This window comes from Erpetoichthys calabaricus, chromosome 13 (assembly GCF_900747795.2).
Source record: "Erpetoichthys calabaricus chromosome 13, fErpCal1.3, whole genome shotgun sequence".
NCBI lineage: Eukaryota > Metazoa > Chordata > Cladistia > Polypteriformes > Polypteridae > Erpetoichthys > Erpetoichthys calabaricus.
In genome coordinates this window covers 97,490,593-97,501,077 of record NC_041406.2, presented here as the reverse complement: position 1 = coordinate 97,501,077, position 10,485 = coordinate 97,490,593, and the positions used below count along the sequence as shown (strand labels likewise).

The following is a 10,485-nucleotide window of genomic DNA, read 5'->3' as shown; positions in this document are numbered from 1 at the left end:
AAGACAGACTTATTTTTGTGTTCATAATAGTAATAAATGCCTTATGCCTCACAATTAAGCAAGTAAACTAAACTTGGTAACTTACTTTATAAAGCAGCCTGTAGTATTTGAAACAAATGATTTTTGTTATATAAGCCATGAACAAAACTTGCTTTGTGACAACTTTCTGTAAGGCCAATACAAGTAGATTATGCTCAGTTAAAGGCGATCCAAGTTTTGACTCACTGGCCAAATTAAATTTCTTATTTGTTAAGAAATGACTTTGTGTAGTTGAAGGAAATGATATGTAATGAACGCAAATTAGACTGCCCAGTAGTCATCTAGGAATTTCAATGAAAAAAAATGATTAATTTAGTCAGGTTACAGTTCATAGGGCCTTTACAAATTAAACAAACAAGGGATGTGCCTACTATAGTTTGATCATTAACAACAAAGTTTAATAACTTAAAGAAATAAATAATTGCGTTCAAAAAAAGAAACATACATTGTTTGTCCCTTCCTAGTTAAATACTGTTGCTTTCCTTAATGTATTTGAACAACTGCAGGTCACAGTTTCCATTAAGGAATTAGCTAATTAAAGCAGTTCTATACACAACACTGGTTGAGATGCACAAGAAGAAGCATTCAGCCAAGTTCAGGACTTTGTACAAGAACTGATATCTTTACTTCCTCTGATAGTGCACGATGCATGAAAATTTAGGAGTTGCAAAAGTACTTACTAATGAAAGGTTTGGCCCATAATCCTAATCAGAATTTGATTTTGTTTTACATAGTTTTTCAGGTGGCACAGTGATGCATTCTTCTACCTCAAATATCTAGCATCATGGATTTGAATGCTGGGTCCCGTCATTGTCTATTTGGAGTTTGCACATTTACCTCTTGCTTGTGTGAACATTTCCTCCTACATGTCCAAGGAAGTAGATTAGAATACTTGTCAATTTCAAAATGTGCCTGTATGATTGAGTGAGCCCTGCATTTCACTAATACCGTGTTCAGGGTAGTTTTCTCCCTTGTTTCCAATGTCCCTAAAAACCTGAAGTACATTAAGTGTTTTTGAGAATTTAATATTATATCTTTCTAGCTATGAGAAAAAATGTTTGAAGTCTATATCTATGCTATCCAGGTTTGCATTTTAATTTGCATATTTGCAAAGACTGGAGGGGACATTGAGATTATTGGCAGAGTCAAGGAGTTGAACATGGAATTGGACCGAATCTTGTCATTTTCTCACTCTGCCACTTTCAGTTCAAGTTAGCTGCCTCTATACTAAACAGATTATCTTTGTATCTCTCTATATGTACTGTATATATGAATGGCTGAAAAAATGTATTCACAAAACATACTTTGTATGTGCAAGATGATTTCCAGGAATGAATTAACCTGTTCACCATCATGTTCAACGCACAAAAACCAACGAGCAACAGTACACTTTAAAGCCCGGACACACATTTCATGGGGAATAGACGATACCAAAGTCCGTATTCTGTCCTTCAGGTTATTGATATCACAAACTTTTCTGCTATACATGCGTTTCTTCAGCATACCCCATAACCAGAAATCACAGGGTGTCCTATCAGGGGAGTGTGAAGGCCATGGCAGTGGTCCACCATGACCTATCCATTAGCGTTAACATAATTTTGACTCACCCTGTATTATCCACATACAACATTGTAGGGATTAAATAACTGAACTGAACTGGAAGCTGCTAGACTTAAGGTTTAGTCCTTTGTACAGGCTAAATTGTAAAATTGTCTGGCTCTGTAAAATGTGTTTTATGACAGTAGTATTCATAAAAAGTTTACTTTAATATGATTGTTATTAGAGTTGTGGTCTGCATTTTGGTGCAACAGATAGTATTGCAACCTTATGTCTTGTAGATGCCAGTGTGATTCTCAGCTAAGATGCCTTCAGCACAAAAATGACTTGTTTCCATAGGATTTAATGTCCGACATCTGTGAGGAACTGCTCATAGACTGGTTCCTCTCATATCCTAACATGCAAAGGATAGCCTTAAACCCAGAGCTTCTAAGTCTGAAGCAGATGATTATCAGGCTTTACTAAACTGAGTGTCCTTTGCACAGATGAGCAAGTAGGACTGTTGTCTTGTACTGAAACAGGGAGGGTATCCTGTTGTCAATTGACAGGCTTTTTGTCTCTTTTTATACCCCTCTCTCAACCTCACTACCCACTCCCAGCACTGCCACAGTCCAAACTGTAATCATTTTTGTAGACTCTAAATTGGCCAGTTTGTAGGTTGGATGCACAAGTACAGATGCAGCCATTCAGAATGATCAAATAATATTGTATTTTTTGCTTAGTGCTGATATCAGCAGACTGCACAAGATTGTACTGTTTCAGAAATTTTCAGTAATGTGACTGTAGTAGTTTAAGTGAAACCTTAAAATGGTATATGTAACTTAATATATATATATATATTTTTTTCTTGGTTGATGTGATTTCATTAAAACATTTAAATTCCAACAGAACATACTGTAGTTTGCATAGTAAGGTAGGTGACTGTAAAACTGAAAGGTTTCTGTAAAGTGACTTTTTTTTTTATATATAAAGTTCACTTGGATGTCAAAGAAAGAGCACCTAAGATATAAAAAAAAAAAAAATTCCCGTGTAAACTTAGTATGCAAACTTAATGATGTCACTGTACGAGAATGAAAAACGGAGCTTGCAGCTGTGTATGCACATTACCAATCAGCATGACAACGTCTGATGCAGAGAATGTGTTAAAAGAAGATGAGAGATGGCAATAACCATTTCTAACAACTCTTGAATGTGGCTGGAATGATCTGATCATAGCCTGGTCACAAATGTATTTATTTACTCTTGGTTTTTAATGCTATCTAATAACCAAAAAGACATGTTAATGCCAGGTGTAAATGATGTGTGAGGCTGGGGTATTAATGAAGACTAAACACCAACAACATAGTGCTCATCATTTCACCACCACACTGCTTCATTTGTATTCTTAAAGTTGTAAAAGTAGCAACTGAACAAATCAAATTCATGCAGATATGTAGAAAAGATTATAGTAATATTTTCATGTAACAGTTCTATATAAACATGCATAATGTAGATCCTCAGTTAATTTCTTTAGGTTGTCAATACCTTATGATATAAGATTATTAATGTTTTAAAAGCTTTCTGAAAAGCATGCCTTTTTACTGCATCTAACAAATGCAAGTATTCAGAGAAAAATACTAAATATTTTAAGTTTTATTTTAACATATATCGTAAATATGCTTAATATTGTCAGAACAAGAATGCTACATAACCACTGTTAGTGGTAGAGTTCAATATTAAGTAGATTTAAATGTTCACAGTAAGGAGATTAAATGAACAATTGTTTCATTAAACACTTGTGCATCATGAGTGACTTCTTTCTGTCTTTTTGGCTAACCAAACATGTAGTGTTGTAGCTCGAATGTGAACTCTTTACTTCATATAATGGTTTTAGAAAACCGATGGATTATTCCATTGCATAAATAATTTTCTATGCGAAGTACAAATTCACTAATGTTCTAAGATATGACAGCAATAGTTTTGAGGAAACTAATACTGCATTATAATTGAATCCCATCTTTTAATCTCCAGAAAAATTATCACCAGGTAGACATTGACATTGTTAATTTAAGATTGTAAACTCGGTGCTATCCAATAGTTGCACTCAATATGCTTTTTACACAATTCTGTTGTTTTTTCATTTTTATGTTGTGACCTTTCTTTTAGAACAGTTGAGAATAGGCTTGAAGGTACAACTGCTACTCGCTTTATCTCTAACAATTCTCATAAAATTGCCTAAATGTGGATATTTTGTGATGTTTATCTTGCTCTGCCACTGTGAAGCATTTGTGCACATTTTATTGGGCACTGAAAGCTTTCAGTTGGTTGTTAATCAGCTTTTTGTGTGTTTAAATAAATCAATATTTATTTTTGATGTATTGCTCTTCACCGAATCAGTGAGTTAGGAAATGAATTGTTTTTCTTCTTCCAACAGATTTGCAGGATTACATTTTAGAGTTATTAAATACCACAAATTATGGAATCCATAAAGAAACTCCACACAGTTAAATTGTTTGTGATGAGAAAACACAGATTGAGTGAATCCTTTACCACGTAGTAAAGCCTTGTTGTCACATGAATTTAATATTGTGCTTATATGGAAGTGTGCTCATACCATATTCAACATCATTATTGTGGTTTTCAAAATAAGAAATTATATTGACTCCTGTGTATCACTTTGCTTTTTAATGGCACATTATAATTCTTTGACTTCTGCTTTTTCAAAACACACCCTTTCAAAATTAGTGTTTCATAAAGAAATTATTTTTGTATGGGTGGAGGGGCACCTAAAAACAAGAGTGAATATGACACATTATTATTGTTTGCTTGGATTATGGTATGGTGAGGAAGAGACCGGCTCATCTTGTTGTTTTAATCACGTATAGGAAGTGACTAAGAATAAACAAACATGACAGTTATGAAAACTAGAACTAAACTTTACAATGTGTGAAAAAGCAGAAAAGGCCATTATGTTGGGGGGGATAAAAGCAAACTATTTGGGAACATGCTTATCAAGGAAGGGTAAGTACAAATACTTACAAATCTAAAATAAGGGAATTATAAGAGGCACTTATGTATCAATTACAGTGCAGAAGAGCTACTTTGGCTTGTCTGTTTAAAAGAACTTCAGCAAAACCTAACATTCTTATACCTGCTTAATCTATTTTAAGGTCCAGTGTGATGGAGGGCCAACCTGGCAGTAAGTAACAGGCTCTAACCATTGTAGAGCCCATCACACAGGGCTAATTTAGAGTCACCAGTTAACCTAAATTGAATTAAAGTGGAATATACTGAGGAAAGCTCATGCAAACAAGAAGAGAACATTCAAACTCCACATTGCCGGTGACTAAGAGCAGGATTTGAACCCAGAGCAGAAAATAATTTATTGATTTGAAAGTGATGTTTATATGTTTGAAACAATGGGCAAGTGCTCAATCCAGTCTTTTATCTATAGACATTGAAAGGTGAAATTCCAGTGTTTGTGTGGTTGACTGTTAAGATTAATGTGTGGAACAAATAAAGAGTGAGAAAGTCAGTCAGATGAAGATAGTAGCAAGAGAAATTGATAGATATACACATGGACAGACTGACAATAGCTTTTGATATTAAAATTGTGTATGGTTCACACCTGACTGTTGGTCAAGCAAGTATGAGTTCATACAGATTGCTTAGAAATATGTCTGTTTAAACAGTTTGCCATCTGATGCCTTGTTTATACAAGTAAACCTTGAAGCGAACACTAGTAAAGCCATTGTTTCCTGCAATTATTCAGAGATTTAATGCAGCTTTCCTTATATATGCAGATGGTCACTGTAAAGACCAAAAGCAGTGGTCACCACAGAATATTAAAGAAATGCTTCAATTCCTGCTCCTGCATTAGAATAAAGTTGAATCTCAGCCCTGTCATTGTTGTGTTTGTTCAACATTAATTAAATTTCAGTATATTCTTGTATAGTACAGCAATCGAGTAATTACAAAATTTACTGGTATCATATGGTAATAGTAATATATGACCCTTTATTTACTTAAGCACTTGTATCACAATAAGTGAACAGTAAAACAAAGTTTGTGCCTTCTCCTCTATCCATGTCCCTTCCTATACTTTGGTCCCATCTATACAGGTGACATTCAGGTTAGGTTATATCAAACCTCTATACTGGCCCACAATGAATGAGCATTAGTGTGTCTTTGAGTATTAACTGTGATGGCCTTAGTTTGGTTTGGTTCATGCCTCATAGTTTGTTCTGCCAGGACAGGCCACTATTTACTGGTGACGCTCACTTGGTTAAAGCACATTGATTGATATATGAATTCACAATTACTATAACTGCCCAGTCTGAATGAAAGACAACAAATTAAGTGACATGCCAAAATGAAAATCATTTATCCATCAAAATACTATCTGTTTACAGTTTCTGTATTCACTTAGACTTACAGTATGCTTCAGCTGAGAGTTGTATTCAAGAAAAGATGAGAAAATTATTGAGAGTCTGAACAGGACTACCAGAATTCATTAAGCTTTTAGATGCATAAAATCTTGGACTTAAGAGTCTTCTACAGTAGTTTATTTGTCTAAGTGTGCTTGTTATAATGTTTGTGTGTGTGGTGCTAGAGAATGATGATTACTGTTGTTCTTATCTTGAATTTGCGTATTGATGTTTCTGTATGTATGAGCTTCAACACATCAAATTACAAGAATCTGGTAGTGTTAAGACAATAAAATAAAGAATTACCAGGTTTGCCATTAAATGGTCCATCTTAAAAATCTGGTGAAACAACTGATATAGAAGCTTGCGTATTTTCCACTCTGTAGACGAAGTAAGTTTTTCCCCAACCCCAAAATGAGCTCAAGTGGCAGAAGTGTTTTAGGTGTTGGAAAATGATTGTCATACACAGGCCAAGATCAGTTACAGTCATATGAAAAAGTTTGGGAACCCCTCTTAGCCTGCATAATAATTTACTTTTAACAAAAAAGATATCAGTGGTATGTATTTCATTTCCTAGGAACATCTAAGTACTGGGGTGTTTTCTGAACAAAGATTTTTAATGAAGCAGTATTTAGTTGTATGAAGTTAAATCAAATGTGAAAAACTGGCTGTGCAAAAATTTGGGTACCCTTGCAATTTTGCTGATTTCAATGCATGTAACTGCTCAATAATGATTACTTGCAACACCAAATTGGTTGGATTAGCTCGTTAAGCCTTGAACTTCATAGACAGGTGTGTCCAATCATGAGAAAAGGTATTTAAGGTGGTCAATTACAAGTTGTGCTTCCCTTTGACTCTCCTTTGAAGAGTGACAGCATGGGATCCTCAAAGCAACTCTCAAAAGATCTGAAAACAAAGATTGTTGAGTATCATGGTTTAGGGGAAGGCCACAAAAAGCTATATCAAAGGTTTAAACTGTCAGTTTCAACTGTAAGGAATGGAATCAGGAAATGGAAGGCCACAGGCACAGTTGCTGTTAAACCCAGGCAGGCCAAGAAAAATACAGGAGCGGCATATGAGCAGGATTGTGAGAATGGTTACAGACAACACACAGATCACCTCCAAAGACGTGCAAGAACATCTTGCTGCAGATGGTGTATCTGTACATCGTTCTGCAATTCAGCACAATTTGTACAACGAACATCTGTATGACAGGGTGATGAGAAAGAAGCCCTTTCTGCACTCACGCCACAAACAGTCACTTGTTGTATGCAAATGCTCATTTAGATAAGCCAGATTTATTTTGGAACAAAGTGCTTTGGACTGATGAGACAAAAATTGAGTTATTTGGTCATAACAAAAAGCTTTTTGCATGGCAGAAGAAGAACACCACATTCCAAGAAAAACATCTGCTACTTACTGTCAAATTTGGTGGAGGTTCCATCATGCTGTGTGGCTAGTTCAGGGACTGGGGCCCTCGTTAAAGTCGAGGGTCATATGAATTCAACTCAATATCAACAAATTCTTGAGGATAATGTTCAAGCATCAGTCACAAAGTTGAAGTTCCGCAGGGGTTGGATATTCCAACAAGACAATGACCCAAAACGCAGTTCAAAATCTACCAAGGCATTCATGCAGAGGGAGAAGTACAATGTTCTGGAATGGCCGTCAGAGTCCCCTGACTTGAATATCATCGAAAATCTATGGGACGATTTGAAGCAGGCTGTCCATGCTCAGCAGCCATCAAATTTAACTGAACTGGATAGATTTTGTATGGAAGAATCGTCAAAAATACCTCCATCCAGAATCCAGACACTCATCAAAGTCTATAGGAGGCGTCTAGAGGCTGTTATATTTGCAAAAGGAGGCTCAACTAACTATTGATGTAATATCTCTGTTGGCGTGCCCAAATTTATGCACCTGTCTAATTTTGTTATGATGCATATTGCATATTTTCTGTTAATCCTATAAACTTAATGTCACTGCTGAAATACTGTTTCCATAAACAAAAATCCAAAGAATTAAGAGGGGTTCCCAAACTTTTTCATATGACTTATCAAGATCAGCGAAACCAATGTGATGTATTATTAAAAGTTCCAAGTAAATAGTCAAAGCAAATTTGTAACCATACTGAACTTGTTTTATTTTGCTTTTTTTTGTCTTTTGCTCTGCTTTAACATTAACCTTAAATTAATTTAAAGGGAAAAATGTTTTCTTAAGATTAGAAAACATAATAATTACAGAAATTAAACAACAAATTAAATAAAATGAAAAGACTTCTTTGTGATCAAATATTTATTTTTAAAATATAAAGAGTACATTAGATAAGGTTGCAGCAGTAAATGATTTTTCTGAATATATGAAACAACCCACTCCACTCGTCACAGAGTAACTGGTAACCAAATGTTTAATAACTGCACAACCTGGAGCCAGTTTCATATACTTTATTTGGAAGTGTTGTTGATCTTTGGATGCAGGGAGTTCAACAAGGGCCAGATTATAGAATGAAGTCTTCCAGACTGTAGGAGTTGTAAAGAGATTTCCAGCAGAAGGCCAATATAACTAGAAGAACTTCTTTAGGGAGCCCTCTCATTTTTTCCATAAATGACAGCCTGACAGAAATGAGATGTGAAATGAGCGAACTGATGACCTGCTAAGTTGGGGTCTCAAACTCCAACCAATTCCACTTCATCCAGTTTCTTAATTAGAAAACTATTTTGATTGATAATTAAACCAGTAATTAAATTCCATGGCTTGTAGGTGCTAAGACCGTTGTCAGAATGTTTTGTGGACCTGAGCAGATCAACATTACTGTACCTTCACTTTTCTTTATATTCAAGTATTGTATGATGGACACTGCTTAGTCGGTCATGTGTTGGCTCATGTTGTATGTCATTGTTTGTGCTATTCAAGGAACAGGGGTCTGAGTTTTAAAATATCAAGTCAGTTGATATTAAGACAAAAGGAGTAATTTTGCTGCAAAATCTACTCACTAATCAACAAAAGGGTTAGAATAAAAACTTACAGCCCTCCAGGATCAGTGCTGGGCAGCCTGTTCTACATTTATTTGTAGCTGTTCTTATGTATTTTGAGTTTGAGGTGATTGTAGTGCAGTCAAATTAAATTGTTGAGGTCTGGGTATATATAGTGTGCTATCAGCACACTTACAAAAACTTGCTGTTGGATAAACTTCAACTTGTGGCTACCCAAATGCGCCAGAGTAGTCTCCTTTTATTAAGAAATTTACTTCCATCCATTTTGTCAACCAGCTTAATCCAGGTGTAGATATTCTGAGAACTGGAGCCTGTTTTGTTTTCTTTTGCACTTTTAATTCAAGAAGAAAGCCATTAGTATGCAAATTTCAAAATGGCAATATTAATAAGAATAATACTGTATCTGTACATACAAAAACTAGGCCTATGAGCAATCAAAGCACATTTAAAGACAAAGGATGACAGTATACCTAAATCTTCATGTTTCATTTTAAGAAAAGCAATTGATGTACTCTGTGACGTTACTAATGGAATTACAGTGATCCCTCGCTATATCGCGCTTCGCCTTTCGCGGCTTCACTCTATCGCGGATTTTATATGTAAGCATATTTAAATATATATCGCAGATTTTTTGCTGGTTCGCGGATTTCTGCGGACAATGGGTCTTTTAATCTCTGGTACATGATTCCTCAGTTGGTTTGCCCAGTTGATTTCATACAAGGGACGCTATTGGCAGATGGCTGAGAAGAAACCCAACTTACTTTTCTCTGTCTCTCTCTTGCGCTGACTTTCTCTGATCCTGACGTAGGGGGATTGAGCAGGGGGGCTGTTCGCACACCTAGATGATAGGGACGCTCGTCTAAAAATGCTGAAAGATTATCTTCACATTGCTACCTTCTGTGCAGCTGCTTCGTGAAGCAACATGCTGCACGGTGCTTCGCATACTTAAAAGCTCGAAGGGCACGTATTGATTTTTGCTTGTTTGTTTTTCTCTCTCTCTCTCTCTCTCTCTCTCTCTCTCTCTCTCTCTCTCTTTGTCTGCTGCTGACGGAGGGGGTGTGAGCTGCCGCCTTCAACAGCTTTGTGCCGCAGTGCTTCGCATACTTAAAAGCCAAACAGCCCTATTGATTTGTTTGCTAGAGATTGTTTTCTCTATCTATGTGACATTCTGTGCTTCTGACACGCACTCCTTTGAAGAGGAAGATATGTTTGCATTCTTTTAATTGTGAGACGGAACTGTCATCTCTGTCTTGTCATGGAGCACAGTTTAAACTTTTGAAAAAGAGACAAATGTTTGTTTGCAGTGTTTGAATAATGTTCCTGTCTCTCTACAACCTCCTGTGTTTCTGCGCAAATGTACTTCGCGGATTTTCTTATTTCGCGGGTGGCTCTGGAACGCAACCCCCGCGATGGAGGAGGGATTACTGTACATACAATTTCAGGATTACTTTATGTGGTGGGGACAGGAGCTGTGTTTCCTTATTTGTCTT

At 36.0% G+C, this 10,485-nt stretch overlaps 1 protein-coding gene across 3 annotated transcripts in view; it reads left to right on the top strand.

Annotated features, from left to right (window-relative positions):
* cdkal1 (CDK5 regulatory subunit associated protein 1-like 1) overlaps window positions 1-10,485 on the top strand; it is an 848,634-nt gene that overhangs the window by 221,965 nt on the left and 616,184 nt on the right. The gene's annotated exons all lie outside the window — the stretch shown is intronic.